At 40.9% G+C, this 21,181-nt stretch overlaps 1 protein-coding gene across 4 annotated transcripts in view; it reads right to left on the reverse strand.

Annotated features, from left to right (window-relative positions):
- LOC140471186 (polypeptide N-acetylgalactosaminyltransferase 6-like) overlaps nt 1-19,743 on the reverse strand; it is an 85,565-nt gene extending 65,822 nt beyond the window's left edge. The window contains exons 1-2 of one of the 4 annotated variants that reach the window (XM_072567076.1): nt 19,529-19,743; nt 19,214-19,285 (exon numbers count right to left, since the gene is read on the reverse strand). The gene's annotated coding sequence lies outside the window, so the exon portion shown is untranslated. Of the gene's footprint in view, nt 1-18,935; nt 19,131-19,213 lie in introns of those variants that run through there. The other 3 variants (XM_072567077.1, XM_072567075.1, XM_072567078.1) reach the window with 3 other exon arrangements.
- Between the last annotated feature and the right edge of the window lie 1,438 nt (nt 19,744-21,181).

The raw sequence follows: 21,181 nt of genomic DNA on the forward strand, positions 1-21,181 counted from the left end.
TTCTGTTTTTGCAGTTTATATTTTTAGATAATTAAAACAGCAAACTGCTCCTCAGAAAGAACAAGTCTGAACTATGACTAGTGAGCTTTAGAATTAAGGAATGTGGGCCTTTTATATGAAAAAAACTCAGTGAAGTGTTAAGCAGAACAGAAATGAAAAGAATTCTTTCTGCAACAACATTCTACACAGCTCCTCTTCCTGCTTTCTTGCACTATAGCCAAGATGGTTCAGAAATAGGAGCCATTGTGACATCATTTACTGATCTACAATGAATAACTCATTACAGCATCACTGCAGCAAAAAGCTGCATTAAGTATCGCAAGATGAGTCTCCAGTTTTGGCAACAAGACTCCCTGAAATCAAGACAACAGCAGTCCCAATAATATTGACTGAGGAACATAACTATAAAAAGGGCTGGAGATTGAGGCATTGACACAGTTAGGAACCAAATAAGTTTGAGCAGTGTGAGGTCTTGTGAAGTTTGACTCTAAACATTAACTCTTCACTAAGACTGCCAGACTTGCTTGAGTATTTCCAGCACTTCGTTTTTATTTCAGATCTCCAACATCTGTGGTATTTTCCCGTCATTACTGCTCTTATAATTTGACTCCAACAGAATATTTCACTGAAATATCACTGATTCCTACCCTAGGCACATGCCTGTCAAGGAAGCCCACTTCCCATAGACATGGAACAATACTAGTTTAGGTATTCTGATGTTTCTAAGGGACAAAAACTTCACAAAATCTCAAGAAATGCAAAGGTTGGTAGTTTTCATACTGAATACCATGAATTAAAAGGATTAAATTTATATATTTGGTTCCTTTGATTTAATGCAAATACAAACTTGGTATCATCTACTGCAAAGCTGTTGCCACTTTCCAACAGAACACTGGAGGGAAATACTATGGATGGGATGATGCAACATTCAACACCATTTCAAACAGTGTGACATTTTTCACCATAATCAGATGCAGCATACTCAGCACACAGAACTTTGGCTAATAGTTTTCCCTCAGCCTTGGTATAAGTTCCAATATGCCCTACCTTTAGGTAATGAAGATCACCACCTATAATAGCAAATTTGTGACATGATAACAATTCTGATCTGGAGTGCAGTAACAGCTTTGTAACTTGCTGTCAAGGAGTACCACTTGTACCAATAATTCTGATCACCCTTATGGTCTTTTAACTTTTTACTTTTCTTGCTGTCCGAAGGTTTCCATAGCGTGCGGTGGCACCCTATCTGATATGTGTGTATCATTCAGTACCACATCACAAGCAAATATTGACATGAACTGGATGCAGCAGACACTCCTTTTTCAGGTTTGGAACACCTACAATACCAACAGGGGACAATACAACTGAGCCCAAAGATTCTGTTCTGAAGTACTAACAACACTTGACTGAAAACCCAGTGAGCTGCATGTCTCTGCAATGATCAGAGGTACCATCTTGCTGCATCAGGAACTAAACATTGACACACTCAAGATAGTTATACTGAAACCAAAAAGCATATATTTAAAGAATTGAGCTAGCAGGGAAGATTATTCTATAAGAGTTTCTGCTCAATGTTTCTAGTCACTTCCTGCTGCTAAGTACTAGTTGTGTACAAGCTGAAATATATAGTATACATCTCTTAGGGGGAAAAAAAAGTGCTTCTGCTGTGCCTCTACATAAGCAGAAAATAAAATAATCCCTTTTTATCCTGTTTGATAACTGCATTGGAACTGTACAGTGCAAAAGAAGCACTTGAACAAGAAAACCAACCATTTTCCACAATATACTTGACCTTGAAAAGGTGAAATAAAGTCTCCAAAGCAAAATGAAATCACTTTATGCAACACAGTGAATGCCTCAGTTTGCCTGTTATACAATTAATCAGACATTAAAAGGAGGTCTGAATACAATTTGTCTTGGGGATTAAAAAAAGGTCCAGGATAATTGGCATAGAAAACACAAGTTAACCTATCATAGGCTTTAGCCATAATGGCTTGCATACAATACCTATACAACATAACATACCATGCAATATACAGGCAACTTCATCCAGATGATATTGTAATGTGATGGCAAGTTCCCTTTAAGTACTCCCTTCTTTCCAGAGTGTTGTTGTCAAAGGGCATGGAACTGATCATATTAACATGAAGGTGTGGTGGTATTTGAACACTTCAGTTAAATATTTGCAAATCTAACAATAAAAAGGAGATTAAAAAGTGTCTGAGTCCAACTGATCTTTTGGTCAATCAGCCACCTGATCTGTAACTTAATTATAAAACGACATATGTGTAAATCAAAAAGAATTCTTGTCCGATCCAATTTTCACATGAGAGGTAGTTGTCAGACATGTCAGCATGCATAAATTGCCCTGGACTTTACGTACAACCCCCTGCCACCCAACACCAACAGTCATATTTTCCTTTCCAATTCGGTCCGTACTATTTAAAAAATCCTTAAGCAACACATTCACCTTTTCCATGAGTAATGTTTGCATCCTTGGGCAAGGATTGGAATAATTTTTTTTGCAAGATGCAAAAGCCGGAACACAGACCTGCAGAAAATTTTCAGTATGTTAATAATTTAAAGCCAGCAGCTTCTCTGCATCAATATACAAATGGTACAAAATCAGGAACAGGGTCAAGTAGTGAGCTAGTGCTTGTTACCTGCTCTCCGAGACCAAGGCTTAACTTCAGCCTAAAGTGGACAAGCAGGAGGCTGGAAGAACACAACAAGCCAGGCTGTATCGGAGGTAGAGAAGTCAACATTTTGGGTACTAACCCCTCTTCAGTCCTCCTGATGCTGCCTGGCTTGTGGTGTTCTTCCAGCCTCCTGCTTGTCTACTTTGGATTCCAGCACCTGTAGTTTTTTTTGTCTTTAACTTCAGCCCAAATTGATGGGATTAAAGTTGCCACTTGGCTGAGACAGGTGCTGGGCAGCCTGACACAGTTTCTTAGCAGTTAAATCCACAGCCATTCACCAAGCCTTCCATACCCATGACCTCGACCATGTAGAAGGACAAGGTAGCAGATGCATGAGAACACCACCATCAAGTTTCCCTTTCAAGCCATTCACCATCCTGGCTTGGAAATATAATTGCTGTTCCTGGGTGTCGCTGAGTTAAAATCCTGCAATTCCCTCCCTAATACACAGCATAGACTGCAGCGGTTTTAGGGCAATTAGGGATAGGCAATCAATTATTCACATACTGATGATAAAAATTCAAAGCTATCACTGAATAATACTAAGTCAGCAATCTCACTCAGAGGTCACAATATTGAGCTGGTATTGGAAATGGAAACAATACAGTTGCATTGATGCAGTGCCTTTAAAATAACAGAAATTTGAAACAAAGCCACTGGGGAATATTTGGATAAAAGCTTGGTCAAATGTAGGTTTTAATGAGTGCCTTAAAAGGCGAAAGAGAAGCAGCAAGATTCAGAGACAGAATTCCAGTCCTGATGGCCTATAAAGAAAGTGGGGCAGGCAGAGGGGCCAAGATTGGGGAAATGAGAGAATTTTTTTTGAGGGATATGTGCCTTGAAGATGCTACAGAGATACACAGAGGAAAGGCTTTTGGAGGTATTTGGACAGAAGAACGATAATTTTAAATTTGCGGGCGTCAGGTCTGCTCGTCCAAATTGGGACTTGGAATACTTTAGATCTTCATTTAAAATGGTGCTTTTTATATTGAGGGCAGAGTCTGAGGTGAATTATATGCACCATTGTTCTGCATTAATGCACTGCAATAGATGCCAGTTCCTAAATTCAACGCTTCCCGACCCAATTAAAATGTTCTACTCATGTTGTACTCAGCAGCATCTGTCAGCTACATAAAACATTAGCAATGCCATAGTACACATATTCATGTAAAACACAGAACTGAGCACAAAGATTCAGACTGTAAGTCTTTTTTTTGAGACCTAGGAGTGCAGGTTCATACTTCCTTGAAAGTAGATTTGCAGGTAGACAGGATAGCGATGGTGATAGTGAGGAATGCATATGCTGGAGACCAGAGTTGAAAAATGTGGTTCTGAAAAAACACAGCAGGCCAGGCAGCATCTGAGGAGCAGGAGAATCGACGTTTCGGGCATAAGCCCTTCTTCAGGAGTCCAGAATTAGAGGGCATAGGTTTAGGGTGAGAGGGGAAAGATATAAGAGAAACCTAAGGGGCAACTTTTTCACACAGAGGGTGGTGCGTGTATGGAGTGAGCTGCCAGAGGAAGTGGTGGAGGCTGGTACAATTGCAACATTTAAGAGGCATCTGGATGGTTTTACGAATAGGAAGGGTTTGGAGGGATATGGGCCAGATGCTGGCAGGTGGGACTAGATTGGGTTAGGATATCTGGTCAGCATGGACGGGTTGGGCCGAAGAATCTGTTTCCATGCTGTACATCTCTATGACTCTATAAATGTGTCACTACGGCCACACCTCTCATTAGTCTGGGCAATACCTTGATATAAAATGGGTCCTTAAAGCAGATGACTAGGTTTCATAGCCATATATGTTCCACCTTAAATAGAAGAAAACTGGGGTGTGGCCTGTTTGTTGGTATTTCCCAATCTGAGAACACTTAACGAATAATTTTATTCCCAGTGCAGCTTTTATTACTTTATGTATACAATTGAAGACCAGTTTCAAAGTAGATTATCTGATGAGGTTTTCAGGTGACATGAGCCTTCATATGTAATGGTGGTGGTGTTTGGTATGCTTTCCTTTATTGGTTAGTGCATCGAGTATAGGAGTTGGGCGGTCATATTGCAGCTGCACAGGACATTGGTTAGGCCACTTTTATAAAGCGGTATTCAATTTTGGTCTCCCTGCTACAGGGAGGGTATTGTGAAACTTGAAAGGGTTCAGAAAAGATTTACAAGGATGTTGCCAAGGTTGGAGGGTTTGATCTATAAAGGAGAGGCTGAATAGGCTGGGGCTGTTTTCTCTGGAGCAGCGGAGGCTGAGGGGTGACCTTATAGAGGTTTATAAAATTATTAAGGGGATGGATAGGATAAATAGACAAAGTCTTTTCCCTCGGATGTGGGGGTCCAAAACTAGAGGGTATAGGTTTAGGGTGAGAGGGGAAAGATATAAAAGGGACCTAAGAAGCAACCTTTTCACACAGAGGGTGGTGCGTGCATGGAATGAACTGCCAGAGGAAGTGGTGGAGGCTGGTACAGTTAGCGCATTTAAAAGGCATCTGGATGGATATATGAACAGGAAGGGTTTGGAGGGATATGGGCCAAAGGGGATGAGATTAATTTAGGATATCTGGTCAGCATAGACGAGTTGGACCGAAGGGTCTGTACAACTCTATGATTCGAATTGGAGGAGAGCAGGCTCTCTGGCCACCTCAGGACAATGCTTGTTGTTGAATTGAATAATTGCAGTGGCATCCAATTCATCCACTCTCCCTCCTTCATGACAAAAAAACTTAGAAGCATGGGAATGGGAGTGGAAGATCAGAAGGAAATTAAATAACAAAGACAAGGATTTGGTTTTGAAAAAAGGAATTCAGGTAAATTTATATCAAACATTACATCAGCTAGCTCTATTCTGAGATGTGTGTGCAAGATGTCTTTTGTTTTGTGGCAAATAAAACAGAGTCTGGACAGTGAATACACATTCTAGCACACTGCAATTAACCTTCATCAACTCACCCATGGTTAGTTTTCAGCTTTGCATGCAGCTATCACAGCCCATTCTTTGTTTTTAAAGGCTTTTACATGCAAATTCATTTGAGAGATCCAGGATTGAACCCAATATAATGCAAACACAAATTTCACAGTAAACAGCAAGTCATCTTAAATAAACAGGATTTGAACACCCCATTGACAAAGAAATTACTCCTGCAAAGTGATCTGACAGGGCCCCACTCTTTCGCAAGAGAACTCGAATTCAAGAACCACATGCACATTTTCAGTGCAGTACTGCAGCTGTGCTACAGAGGCATCTTTCCTCACTTGCCTACTCTTGTGAGTCAGGTGAACAATAAAAATTCATTTACTTTATCATGGGATGTGGGCATTGCCAGAAAAGCCAGTGTTTGTTGCCTGTCCCCAGATACCTTTGATTTAAATTTGGGTGGCATGGTGGCTCAGGAGTGAGCACTGCTTGCCTCACAGCATCATGGTCCTAGGTTCAGTTCCAGCCTCGGGCGACTGTCTGTGTGGAGTTTGCACATTCTCCCAGTGTCTGCATAGGTTTTCTCCAGGTGCTCCGGTTTCCCCCCCACAGTCAAAAAATGTGCAGGTCAGGTGAATTGGCCATGCTAAATTGCCCAGAGTGTTAGGTGCATTAGTCAGACGGAAATGGGTCTGGGTGGGTTACTCTTCGGAGGGTCGGTGTGGACTGGTTGGGCCAAAAGGCCAGTTTCCACACTGTAGGGAATCTAATCTAAATCAGCTTGCTTGGCCATTGCAGAGGGCAGTTAAAAGTGCTGTTTATCTGGAATCATGTACTGGCCAGACTAAGTAAGGATGGCAGATTTCCTTTCCAAAGGAGGACATTTAGGGAAACAGATGGGTTTTTAATCACAATTCATGAAAGTTTCATGAATTTAAATTTGACTGGTTGCTGTGATGGGACTTGAACTAATGCTCCCACAGCATTAGCCTGAGCCTCCAAATGATTAATCCAGTGACATTACCTCCATGCTACTATGTCCCACACTAACTCCAGTATGATTTGAAGAGATGCAAAGATTTATTTTTGGCAAATATTCCTTCGTGAATGGCCAATACCAAATACTGTACAGGTTAACCAGCCAACATCTCAGTACTCTTTCTAGGACGCGTTAAGGACCAAAATGGCTGCTAAATTTGCCTATATAACAAGTTACAATTCATAGAATAACAAAATGATAACAAGCATGAATGATTCGATATCCAAACCAAAGTCATTCACAAACATCAGTTATACTGTACTGTACCAAGCAATAACAGGATAGAGATTAAAAAAAAGGCAGTACTGGTGATGTTTGAGACAGTTTTCCAAGTTTCAAACTGAAGGGCAGGGGAGGGGGGGAAAATAGTATCTGGTGGAGCTGAATAGGATTGCTTTGGTTTTGCCAACATGAATTATAAGCAAACTTAGATCATCCACTGTCTGACAGTGTCGCAAAGGACATGGAATAAAGACCTGCTGTAATATAAGATATTATTTATTTTCTTTTTTAGGGACTGTAAACTGAATTGGAATTTGGACTGTTATAACTGAAATGCCTGGAGAGTTTTACAACTTTAGGGAGGCAAAGGTCAAGCAGTCTTATCACTAGACTGTTAACCCAGAGACCCAAGTAATGTTCGGAGGTCCCAGGCTTGAATCCTGCCACACAGATGGTGGAATTTGAAGTCAATAAAAATCTGGAATTAAGAGTCTAACAATGACCATGAATCCATTGTTGATTGTCAGGAAAACCCAGCTGGCTCACTAATGTTCTTTAAGGAAGGAAGCTGCCATCCTTACCTGGTCTGGCCTACATGTGACTCTAGACTCTCAGCATTGGGGTTAACCTAGGGATGGGAAATAAGTGCTGGCCTTGCTAGCAACGCCCATAGCCCGGGAATGAATTAAAAAAAAACCTTCTAAATAATCAAGTGTTACATATATTATTGAGCTGTGAGATAGTGTTGCTTTTGAAGCAGTAAGAAGGAGAACTCAAGACTGAGCAACATCGGAGAATCAAGTCAAAAAAATTTGGCCTGTCAACAGTCTGATTGGTTGAGCTGCAGGTTACAAAAAAACTGCAAGTGCCAAGATCAGCAGAGGGGGAAGAATCATCTCAAGCCTGCAGATAGAAAGTAGCCACCTCTCCTTTTGTGGGGGAAAAAAAACAGATAAATCAAGAATGCTTAAACAAATGAATTCTAACAAAAGGAAGATCCAAGTCCACCTGATCAATGACTGTTGTCATTGTACAGATAACAGCATGTCATCATTGCTAAAATTAAAAAGGACTGTGAGAAACTAACGTCCCATGTAAGGTCTGGACTTCTGATTTTCACAATTTTGCTGACCTTGTTTATGTTCTTTTTCAACCCATAGTACGTGTCAAACCATTTCTCTTTTGTCCATCTTAATCTTGATTGTGTGTGTCTGTGTAGGGTAGGGGATTTGAAGGGGTACAGCTTAAGTTGTCTTGTAGTAGATTTTGTTTATTTAAGTTAGGTGTTACAATTTATTGTTACTGATAATACCTGGTGTCACTTGCTTTTCTCCTGAGTAGTCGTCTGTCAGGCAAATTGATTATTTTGGATGGTTTTGTTGGGATTTTATACATTTTATGATGGCATGTGAAATGGTGAAGCATAAGTTTCAACACACTCTTCCCAGTTAAGTCAGAACAGTAACGAGGTAAATCTGACGGTGTAAATATGGCAACATAACAAATTAATAAGGAATAGGAGATGGGAAAGAATGGAGTCTTGGGGCACACTGGAGGTGACCATATAGGTTGAAGAGGAGAAGGCATTGGAAGGTGTGTGCTGACAATGTTGGAGCAGGCAGAAGTGGAATGAAGAGGAGAGATTAATTTATTACATTGTAAAACAACTATTAACTTGGCGCCTCTTGCACAAGTTCATTATGCTTCTCTCAGTTGCAAAATTATTTGCGCTGTTCATTAAGGTTCAATGTACACCTGAACATGAATCTTATTTTTCCAAAACAATTCCTCAATACTACACACTCACTCATCCAAGGCATTGAAATCAGCAGCCAAAGCACAAAGCATTCATCTGAAATTATAGAGAGTCAGAGACTCAGATGTGCAGCACGGAAACAGACCCTTTGGTCCAACCAGTCCATGCCAACCAGATATCCCAACCCAATCTCGTCCCACCTGCCAGCACCCGGCCCATATCCCTCCAAACCCTTCCTATTCATATACCCATCCAAATGCCTTTTAAATATTGCAATTGTACCAGCCTTCCCCACTTCCTCTGGCAGCTCATTTGATACATGTACCACCCTCTGCATGAAAAAGTTGCCCCTTAGGTCTCTTTTATATCTTTTCCTTCTCACCCTAAACCTATGCCCTCTAGTTCTAACTCCCTGACCCCAGGGAAAAGACGTTGTCTATTTATTCTATCCATGCCCCTCATAATTTTGTAAACCTCCATAAGGTCACCCCTTAGCCTCTGACGCTCCAGGGAAAACAGCCCCAGTCTGTTCAGCCTCTCCCTATAGCTCAAATCCTCCAACCCTGGCAACATCCTTGTAAATCTTTTCTGAACCCTTTCAAGTTTCACAACATCCTTCCGATAGGAAGGAGACCAGAATTGCAAGCAATATTCCAACAGTGGCCTAACCAATGTCCTGTACAGCCGTAACATGACCTCCTAACTCCTGTACTCAATACTCTGACCAATAAAGGAAAGCATATCAAACGCCTTCTTCACTATCCTATCTACCTGCAACTCCACTTTCAAGGAGCTATGAACCTGTTCTCCAAGGTCTTTTTGTTCAGCAACACTCCCTAGGATCTTACCATTAAGTGTATAAGTCCTGCTAAGATTTGCCTTCCCAAAATGCAGCACCTTGCATTTATTGGAATTAAATTCCATCTGCCACTTCTCAGCCCATTGGCCCATCTGGTCAAGATCCTGTTGTAATCTGAGGTAACCCTCTTCGCTGTCCACTACACTTCCAATTTTGGTGTCATCTGCAAACTTACTAACTGTACCTCTTATGCTCGCATCTAAATCATTTATGTAAATTACAAAAAGTATAGGATCCAGCACCAAACCTTGTGGCACTCCACTGGTCACAGGCCTCCAGTCTGAAAAACAACCCTCCATCACCACCCTCTGTCTTCTACCTTTCAGCCAGTTCTGTATCCAAATGGCTAGTTCTCCCTATATTCCGTGAGATCTAACCTTGCTAATCAGTCTTCCATGGGGAACCTTGTCGAACGCCTTACTGAAGTCCATATAGATCACATCTGCCCTCATCAATCTTCTTTGTCACTTCTTCAAAAAACTCAATCAAGTTTGTGAGACATGATTTCCTACTCACAAAGCCATGTTGACTATCCCTGATCAGTCCTTGCCTTTCTAAATACATATACATCCTGTCCCTCAGGATTCCTTCCAACAATTTGCCCACCACCGACATCAGGCTCACTGGTCTATAGTTCCCTGGATTGTCCTAACCACCCTTCTTAAACAATAGCACCACGTTAGCCAACCTCCAGTCTTCCGGCACCTCACCTATGACTATCGATGATACAAATCTCTCAGCAAGAGGCCCAGCAATCACTTCTCTAGCTTCCCACAGAGTTCTAGGGTACACCTGATCAGGTCCTGGGGATTTATCCACCTTTACCTGTTTTAAGACATCCAGCACTTCCTCCTCTGTAATATGGACATTTTGCAAGACGTCACCATCTATTTCCCTATAGTCTATATCTTTCATCTCCTTTTCCACAGTGAATACTGATGCAAAATACTTGTTTAATATCTCCCCCATTTTCTGCGGCTCCACACAAAGGCTGCCTTGCTGATCTTTGAGGGGCCCTATTCTCTCCCTAGTTACCCTTTTGTCCTTAATGTAGTTGTAAAAACTCTGGATTCTGCTTAATTCTATTTGCCAAAGCTATCTCATGTCCCCTTTTTGCCTTCCTGATTTCCCTCATAAGTATACGGCACGGTGGCACAGTGGTCAGCACTGCTGCCTGACAGCGCCAGGGACATGCGTTCAATTCCCGCCTCAGGTGACTCTCTGTGTGGAGTTTGCACATTCTCCCCATGTCTGTGCGGGTTTCCTCCGGGTGCTCCGGTTTCCTCCCACAGTCCAAAAATGTGCATGTTAGGTGAATTGGCCATGCTAAATTGCCTGTAGTGTTAGGTGAAGGGGTAAATGTAGGGGAATGGGGAATGGGTGTGTTGCACTTCGGCGGGTCGGTGTGGGCTTGTTTCCACACTATAAGTAATCTAATCTACTTCCATTATACTCTAAGGATTCACTCGATCTATCCTGTCTATACCTTACATATGCTTCCTTATTTTTCTTAACCGAACCCTCAATTTCTTTAGTCATCCAGCATTCCCTACAGCTACCAGCCTTCCCTTTCACCCTAACAGGATGCAACAACCTGCTGTATCACAGGGGTAAATCATGAACTCATGCCAATTCCTTTACACACCAAAATGACTATCTTGCCCATACTGTTGAGGACGAGAAATGCAGAGGAGGCTGATTATGTTAACTCTTGTGGGAAAAACAAAAAGAGGTTGGCTGTTAAACTTCGGGGAGAAAGTGAGGACTGCAGATGCTGGAGATCAGAGCTGAAAATGCGTTGCTGGAAAAGCGCAGCAGGTCAGGCAGCATCCAAGGAGCAGGAGAATCGACGTTTCGGGCAGGCTTATGCCCAAAACGTCGATTCTCCTGTTCCTTGGATGCTGCCTGACCTGCTGCGCTTTTCCAGTGTTCAACCTAGGAGCAGTTCATTCCAAACTCTTTCCCCAAAACATATCAAGGGGATCAAGGGTTATGGGGAGAAAACAGGAGAATTGGGTTGAGAAACTTATCAGCCATGATTGATTGGCATAGCAGACTCGATGGGCTGAATGGGCTAATTTCTACTCCTGTCTTAAGAGAATACAATGAAATACCAGACTGGTGCTTCATATTCCTCAGATTTTCTTGTCCAGCGTCCTGCTATATTGTTTTTTATGGAATGGGGGAGCAGGGGGCAAGGAAGGCAACACCAAGGGCTTCTTTGGATCACTTGTATTCTTCCACACCATGCACGCCTGCCCCCAAACACCTCAACATATACATACACATGTTAAAAATATAAATTCTGTTCCATGCCTTTCAGACAGCATTTTTGAACACCAACATATTTTGATCCAGAGGATCAATATTTTATGCATTATGGTGAGTTTTACTCGAACTTCCACATTTGTGTGGGGCCTGTCATTGGTGCCACAGACCCATGTATCACTTATCCCAAATTAAATTGACATACATGTGACAACTTCTTTATTCAAAGGAGTACAACATTGAAAACCTATTTAAATAGACCATGTTTCACTTCATTTGTTAGTAGTTTAGCCTGATCTAAATTAACTATCAGCATACTGTCTTTCTGCTAATGTGTCAAATTCAGACATACAGTGGCATCATGTCCCATTTCCTGATAATATTAAGAAAGGTTCTTTGTTCAGCTTATGGCACGCTTTTTCAGCTATTCAATATATCAGATCGAGGTTTAGTTTAGAGGAAGCAGGAGTCTCTAGGAAAGCTAAGTTTCACAGAGTGTGAAAAAAACGTACCGGAAAGTACCTTGAATTATAATGTGACATCAACTCCATCCATATCCTGCACATGACGGGATAGAGAAAATATTGAGAGAGAAGATTTACTGCAGAAGTATTCAGATTCAAAATGAAAACACTGGAATCTTGCCAAAAGTAGCATAGTGCAGTGTATACTGGCATAACATATTGTACACAGTCATGTGGCAAAAAACAATTCTGACCCATATTTCCCCACATAAACTTTTACCCAAGAGATTAAGGGTATTAGGGCAATACTGAAACTACTGCAAGGGTAATGGCAGGACCTACATACAGAAAGCATCTTACAATAGAATTCATACCAAATTTCTTCAACTGCTCCAGTAATTTTCCAAAAGGTTTTGATGACAACAATAGCTTCATTTTGGATTATCTGTGGTTGAATCAGTTTGACCTAACTTGATGTGCCTTGCTCATTTCAGGAACTACTTAAAATATTGCATCAGATATTCCACTTTCCCAGTTCATACAGATAATTGTTTTAAACTAATACATAAGTTCCTTGTTTGCTTAATAACTTAATTACTTTGGCTTTTACTCAAAAGCCAATGCCACACCTGTTCTATACAAACAAGACTAACTGGTTGGCTTGCATCAAACCTAAACTGGCCATTCCTGGTACAACAATAAAGAACCCATCAATAATAATTATTGCCATTGGATGATCAAAGGAGTTCACTTTCAGAAGCACATCCACTGAGATGGACCAAGTTACCAGTCTTTGAAATGGAGATGGTAATCGGATGGAACAGAATACAGATATTCTGAAACAGCCTGTTTCACCAGTGACAGAGAAAAGATTTGGAATTGGTAGTGATGATCCAGAATTGGTGGCGGGGCAAAAGACAATGGCCCCTGTCTTCCTAATGTTTAAGTGGAGGAAACTGCAAGGCATCCAAGACAATGTGGGACTAATTGTCAGCAATGGAGGGGTTGAAAGGTCAAGCTGAGAGGCATTAATACACACGTGGATTCTTAGCTCATATCTTAAGATGACAATGCTAAAGAGCAGCCTATAAAACAAGGAAAAAAGAACAGACTATAGGAATATTTGGGAGACTGCAGGACAAAGGAAGAGAAGCTATTGCTGATGATCCTGTGGTTATGCTTAGATAAGAAGGGCAATCCCATTCAGCTTGATGACGCAGTTAATTCAATTCAAAATAGCTTGTCCTCATATAAACAAAGTGCTTAGGAAAGCTACTGAACTAACATACAGTGCACTACATTCTTCAGAGTGCTGAGCACCCCACTGGAAAAGATAGTTTGACACTGGCTGCGGTCTAAATGGGAACCAACGTAAGGTGACATTTACAAAACAAATTGAAGTCTAATTAAAGATTAGTGAGCCTGCCGACTATCCCATCAACTATTGGCTGGCTAAGTTTAAAATTAAAATTAAACTAGCACTTAAAGCTCAGAAACAGGACATTCAGACTCTCAGCTCATGGCAGGATTTGCAAGATTTATGCTCGACAAATCTTCAGCCATCCATCTGGATGCCTTTTCAAACTAGAAAGGAACTCAAGTTAGAGGTAGAATTGAATTGGCCGGCTCCGTCCTCTCGACACTGATACCAGCACTCATTTTGCTAATGGCATTGTTTAAAAAAATTTAATAGTTTGCTTCCTCCAATCCAATTTAGAAGTGCAAGTTTATCAAGACATTAGTGGCAGATGCTGAAGAATTAAGATTGCACTGAAACCTTGTTCCATTACTTCTCCCTTAAAGCATTTCAGAGAAGGTTTACAAGGCTAATTCTTGGGATGAAGGGAATTCCTGATGAAGAAAGGCTGAACAAATCAGATCAAAATTACTTGGCAAAAGTGAGGACTGCTGATGCTGGAAATCAGACCACATTGGATGCAACTAGTGGTGGTGCAGGTAAATTTCTGTTGGATGTGGAAGGATGTAGATGCAGGTTTTGCACTTCCTTTGGTGGCAGGGGAAGGTGCCATGTGGGCTGGTTTGGGGGGGGGGGGGAATCTTAACAAGGGAGTTGCGGATGGAATGATCTCTCCAAAATGCTGATAGCTGTGGGGAAAGAAATCCTGGGTGAGGGGGGGGAAGAATCTGATTGTAGGCAGCAGTCTACCACAGAAGGCTGAGGCCAAATCACTGAATATATCTAAAAGGAGAACTTTTCTTACATTTTAAAAAGTATCAAGGGGTATGGCACTGAGATGGAGGAATACCGATGGTCACACTGAATGGTGGAACTGGCTCGAAGGGCCAAATGGCCTACTCCTGCTTCTAGTTCTGTGTCTCTATATAGTATGGCCAGTACGCATGAGTGGCCAGTGACATCATCTGGCCACTACAAAAACCATCCGCAGGAAGCATCTGCACACATGCAGGGGGATCACAGCCATCATCTGTACATACACTACCAAAGGGTGAGCAAGGCAGAGTAGGATATAGACTGGGAGTGAGAGTGAGGCTTCCATAGTGAGGATGCCTTGATATCTGTTACTGTATTCCTGGACAAAGAGGTAGTGCAGCAGAGAATCTGGGAAGGACTGCACAGCAGCTAGAGAGGACCAGGCAACAATATCTTTACTTTTGAAAGGCAAGGCCCTGGCCCCATGCACCCTTCTGCTCCTGTTTGAACAAACATGATGAACAAACATCAGTCATTAACAACCAGGGTGTTTCAGTAAGATGTTAATTTCATTGACATATGTCAGTTCACCACCCCAATATATCAATGGACTCCCATTCAGTTCCTGACACTGCCACAGCTAGAGAGTTCAAAAATAATAACACAAAATGAAAGGCATTAACCTAGCACAAATTTCATCTCAGCCCACAGAATAGCTGGTGTAGGCAACAAAAGAAAAGCCACCATGCTGCAACATGGACTTACGTAATACAAAATAATTTGCAGATAGTGTGGGGTGATTTAACCTGTGCTGGAAGTGTTTCTATTTACAAGCTCTAATACCTTGAGCAAAATGTTCACCAACTATAAAAAAAAGTTTCCATATAAAAAAAAATGCTTTAAAATGACTCAGAACTGGCTTTGAATGTGTCTTTTGAGAAGACATACGGTATCTTTTTTTTAAAGCATCTGTGGGAGCACAGTGGGTGTTGTGAAAGCTTAGCTGAAGAATGAGATCATGGACTGAATCCTACAATCAAGCTGCCTCTCAATTACAACCCACGAAATAACCACACAAACATTACAGCTACACAATCCTGCCGTGAGTTGTCATTCACATGCTAAATTGCTTTTTTACAAAAACATTTTTTTAAAAAACCCAAAAGTTCTTAGAATTGTCTCTAATCCATCTTTGTTTGCAGTGGCTGAATCCAGTGTGAAATTCGGTTCAAGCTCAGCTTCCAGATTTATCACAACTTGAATGTTTTACCCTCATGCTATCTTCAGAGGAAATCGTCTCCACCCCTTGGCACCAATTCCAGGACACTATTACTTTTGTCCACTGGCTGGTTACAATCTCTGGTCTTTCAGTTCAGTTATAATAAAAAGGAACCCACACTTGGGTAAGGAAGTACCACAGATAGATGGAAGACTAGCCTTCAATGTGTGATTGACTTTAATGTAATGCAGATCCACTTTCAAGTTCTAATTGTTGACAGTTGATTTACCCGAACAAGAGAAGTATAACTGGCTTATTTGTACGCATCGGACTATAATAGTTCAGTGAGTCTTCTTTTGCTTTAATGAGGCTAAGTGATACATCCAGTCGCATTGAACATGAACACTCTAATTTCCTACCTCAAAGGAAATCTGCCATCCTTACCTGGTCTGGTGCCCATGACTCTGAACCCACAGCAATATGATTGATTCTTAACTGCACTTTGAAATGGCCTAGAAAGGCATTTAGTTCATCATTGGCCCAACCAATGATGTCCACATCCCATGAATGTATAAACGTAATTTCCCTTTGTAAACTCAACTTATAAATCAGAAATTACCTGCACAGAAAAGTCAGCATCAATAGAGTGGAAGCCTATACTGTAGAAAATACATTAATTGAAAAAATGTCCCAATACAGCAAAGATTTTTGAATTACTATCAATTAGACAATTATTTATATTGATGTATTTCTGATGGTTTTCATTCCTCTACAATTGCACTTGTGTTTTTGCCAAGGTGATTTTGAATCCTTCTGTCTCCTCTCTGACTGCAATATCCCACATATATCCATTTTCTTTTACTTGTTTTTCTGATAACTATTTTTGGTCAATGTTTTCTGCTCAAAAGTGAAGTTTTAAGGGTTACACCACAGTTTCCACTTTCTTAATCCAGCACATAAGGCAGGGCCTCCCAAAATGAGAGTCAGGACCCCAAGTGGGTTTGCAAGCACTGAGGCAGCAATGGTAACCTTGGAACCTTGACAGAGTTATAACAGCTGTATCCCTGCTCTCGGTTCTCCCTAAAAGACATCATAACAATTTTCAATTTGAAATGGAGTCACAATGGGAAAAAGAGTGGGAAACACTGATTTAAGGCAAGTTAGGCACAATCAACTGTCTAGTTACACTCCATAGAGTCATGGAGATGTACAACGTATGGAATCAATCTGTTTGGTCCAACTCGTCCATGCCGACCAGATATCCCAACCTAATCTAGTACCATTTGCCAGCACTTGGCCCATATCCCTCTGAACCCTTCCTATTCATATATCCCATCTGATCAAGATTCTGTTGTACTCTGAGGTAACCTTCTTTGCTGTCTACTACATCTCCAATTTTGATGTCATCTGCAAACTCACTAACTCTACTTCCAATGTTCACATCCAAATCAGTGTCACACCACTGGTTACAGGCCTCCAGTCTGAAAGGCAACCCTCCACCACCTCCCTCTGTTTACTACCTTCGAGCCAGTTCTGTATCCAAATGGGTAGTTCTCCCTGTATTCCAGGTGATCTAACCTTGCTAACTCGTCTCCTATGAGAAACCTTGTCAAACATCTTACTGAAGTCCATATAGGTCACATCCATCGATCGGCCCTCATCAATCCTCTTCATTACTTCTTAAAAAAAAATCAACAAAGCTTATGAACAATGCTTCATTAGATGGAGGGCAGGAAAAGCACACAAACATCCACCAAATCCACACCAAAGAACTGTACAGATTCTCCAAATAAAATTCCTAATTTACTCCCAAGTAGCAGATCATTGTGGGCTGTGGGCATGTTCAGAAAAAAAAAGACTTGAGACTGCAAAACCTTCTGCCAGTAAAGTCCATTAAAGAAAAAAAATTGAAAACAAAGTGATTTAAACAAATTCAAACAATTTGCACCACAATATTTTGCACCATCCAGAAACACAAAATTGCCTTGTGTAATTAATTACCATGGTGAAACACCACCAGATCCCATGTGAAAAAATATATCTTCAGTTTCTTAAAAATAAGAATTCCATAAAAAGTCAGTTACTGCTGAAAATAAGTAAAATTATATATAGAGTCAAATTGACAAGTGTAGCATTAGTTTTTTTTAAAAATAGGTGTCTAAGCAGTTACAAATGGATATGATGTGTCACATATGTAGAATATGGAATTTATTCCACACTCCAAGATAACAGCTTGACTGAGCCAATATAGTTTATAGTATTAGTAAGCATACAATTGGAACCACTAACTAGTTATCTGCATACTTCATAATACTTTGTGTAATGGGAAGAGAAAAAAAAGTGTCAAGTAACTTTAGTTGGTGGCAACATCACCTAAAAAGATAGTTGGCTCAAATCCATTTCTGGATGTAACAGCACCTCTGACAACACACTTCCGTAGAAGACAGGTGTGTCAGAGTTTGCTGGCTTGCTCAGGTGGATATTAAAGATCCCATTACCTTGTTTGAATAACAGGGTGTTGTCCTGGTGAATATTCCCCTTTCAAGTAAACTGAATTATATTATTTAAAAAAGATCTTACCCAACAGCGAGGTTAAGTTATATTGAACATGTCTGACTATGCATTTCTTGACCGTGAATCTGGTTTATTTCCCCCTCAATACTTACCATAAGGAAAGGGAAATGCTAGTGTTGTTTCTGTGACACATGAAACTTGATTCTCCTTGCTAAGTTCTCGTTGTGACTTTCACAAAACACCAGTGAAAACAATTATTTGTATAACCTTAAAATGCACAGAATGACTACTCTTCCTACACAATTCAGTATCTGAGATACTTTGACATAAGTTTTGAGTACATCTTAACTGCAACCAAGTTTTATTGCTGCATACACATTCGTCTGTTTCACACCGAAACCTGATCTAGTCCTCGTTTGATGTCCACAGATACTGGACAGTCGTTGGGAGTAAGGATTTCACATAATTTTTCCCTCTTTAACCCAAAGGCAATGTTGGCTACTCCAGAGGATCTCAGCTAATTTAGCAGAGACTTGGAATCAGATCAGAGGCCAGCCTGCTTTGCACACTTCAGCTGCATAATAGCCATTGTACCCACCAATTCAATCATCTATAACAATTCATCTGTTAAAACCATCATTTTTATTCAATAAAATTTGGAATCCACACCTTCCGAGACAAGTACCCATTATTAGTTTAAATTTAAAAAGATAAGAGCGGTATACAGGGTAGGTCTTCCCTTGAAAAGAGAAAAGCCAAGAATTTGCAGCAAAACTTTTTTTTTAAAATAGAGAGTTTACTCACCTGAAATAATTTAAAACCGGCTTAACACATTCTATAACAAACAGTGAAATTGTTCAAAAGAATAATTTGAGAGCCTCAAGCTAATCCCACAGCCTCACAAAAAAAAACTTCAAACATTGAATTCCCATTGCATCAAAATGTGTTCTTTATCCACACGTGTGGAATCATCATTTACCAGAAACAAACAGCAGCTTCAAGACCGTAACTTTTTTCTTACTGCCAGCGTGTTGGGAGGTTCCGGAAAATGTCACTCAGGAAACTTGAAGAAAATGACTTACCAACGGAGAATAAGTGTCACCCGTCACGGAAACGACACAGGTACTTCACTTTTACATATTTACTTCCCCTTCCTGAAAATTAAATGGGGGGGGGGGGGCAGTTTCAAAAAAATACGTATAAATCCAGGCATAAGGCGATTTCTCGAATCAATCACAATTCGGTTTCAGTTTCTTCCCGGGTTAGAACTTTTCAAACATAATTCAGTCTGATTTCCCGAAAGATCCCAAAAGAGAATTGAAATACAGTCCAGACATAATCTTAAGTGAAAAAAAAGGATAGGATTGGGCAGAACGTAAAGCGAGCAACTCAAGTACCTCTCTAATCGAGCGGAAGAAAGGAAAAGCATCAAGTGTAGGAAGTGCAGAAAACTTCAGGCTTGCAACCGTGACAGAAACAATTCACCAGACCAGCACTTAGTGAATGGGAAAGGGCGGGCACTCAAGGATAATCTTGAATTTCCAAAGTGATGTGGGTGAGCCCCTGCTGACTACTAATATGGAGAGAGACACACAGCCAGACTGCGGCGGTCCCGAACCGTTGCAGCAGGTGGAGAGCTACTCCAAGGCTTGGAGATTCCGTTGGGTCCTAGCGCCCTTGAACAGCAGCACTCGTTTCTGGAAAGAGGCAGCTCTAATGATTTCAAAAGCATTTGTTTGTTCGCACAAAGAGAACTTGCTTCCTTCAACCATGCGCATAGTAATGGAGAACTTTTTCAGTAGTTTGTGAACTGATGAGTTTCTGATTTTCTAACAGATAGCACCCAGGGGAAGTTTTCAACAAGTGGTGCTTTATTCATTCATGGGATGTGGGCATTGCTGGCTGGGCCAGCCTTTATTGCCCATCCTGAATTGTCCTTGAGAATGTGGTATCGACCTGTGTTCTTGGACTGCTGTACACCTACAATGCTGTTAGAGACGAAGTTCCAGGATTTTGATCCAGCAACACTGAAGGAACAGCAATATATTTCCGAGTCAGGATGGACTTGGAGAGAAACTTGCAGGTGGTGGTGTTCCCATGGATCTGCTGCCGTTGTCTTTCTAGATGGAAGTGGTTGTGGGTTTGGAATGTCTCAGAAGCCTTGATGCATCTTGTAGATATTACACACTGCTGCTACTTAGCATTGGTGATGGAGGAAGTGAATGTTTGTGGAAGTGGTGCCTAACAATTGGGGTGCTTTGACCTGGATGGTGTCAAACTTCACTGAGTGTTGCTGGAACTGCATTCATTCAGACAAGTGGGGAGTATTCCATCACACTCCTGACCTATCCCTTGTAGATGGTGGACAGGCTTTGTGGAGTCAGCGGGTGAGTTACTTGCTGCAGTATTCCTAGCTTTAGTATTTATATGCTGGTCCAGTTGAGTTTCTGGTCAATAGTAGCTCTCAAGTTCTTCATAGTGGGGGATTCAGTGATGGCAAAGCATTCAATATCAAGGGGCATCTCTCGTTGGATATCATTATTACTGGCACTTTTGTGGCATTAATGTTTTTTGGCACTTGTCAACTGTACCATGGATATTGTCCAGGTCTTCCTGCATTTGGGCATGATCTGCTTCAATGTCTGAGGAGCCATGAATGATGCTAAACATTGTGCAGTCTGAGTGGACACTGCCACTTTTAACCTTATGTTGGAGGGAAATCATGATTTGGGGATGCTGGTATTGGACTGGGGTGTACAAAGTTAAAAATCACATAACACCAGGTTTTAGTCCAACAGGTTTATTTGGAAGCACTAGCTTTCGGAGCGCTGCTCCTTCATCAAGTGGTTGTGGAGAATAAGATTATAAAACATAGAATTTATAGCAAAATTTACAGTGTGATGTAACTGAAATTATATGTTGAAAAAGACCTGGATTGTTTGTTAAGTCTCTCATCTTTTAGAATGACCATGTTGGTTTCAGTTCTTTCATATGTAAATTGCAACACTTTTTTTAAAAGTTACATTCTCAAGTGATCTTAAAAAAGTTTT

Source organism: Chiloscyllium punctatum, chromosome X (genome assembly GCF_047496795.1).
Source record: "Chiloscyllium punctatum isolate Juve2018m chromosome X, sChiPun1.3, whole genome shotgun sequence".
Lineage (NCBI taxonomy): Eukaryota > Metazoa > Chordata > Chondrichthyes > Orectolobiformes > Hemiscylliidae > Chiloscyllium > Chiloscyllium punctatum.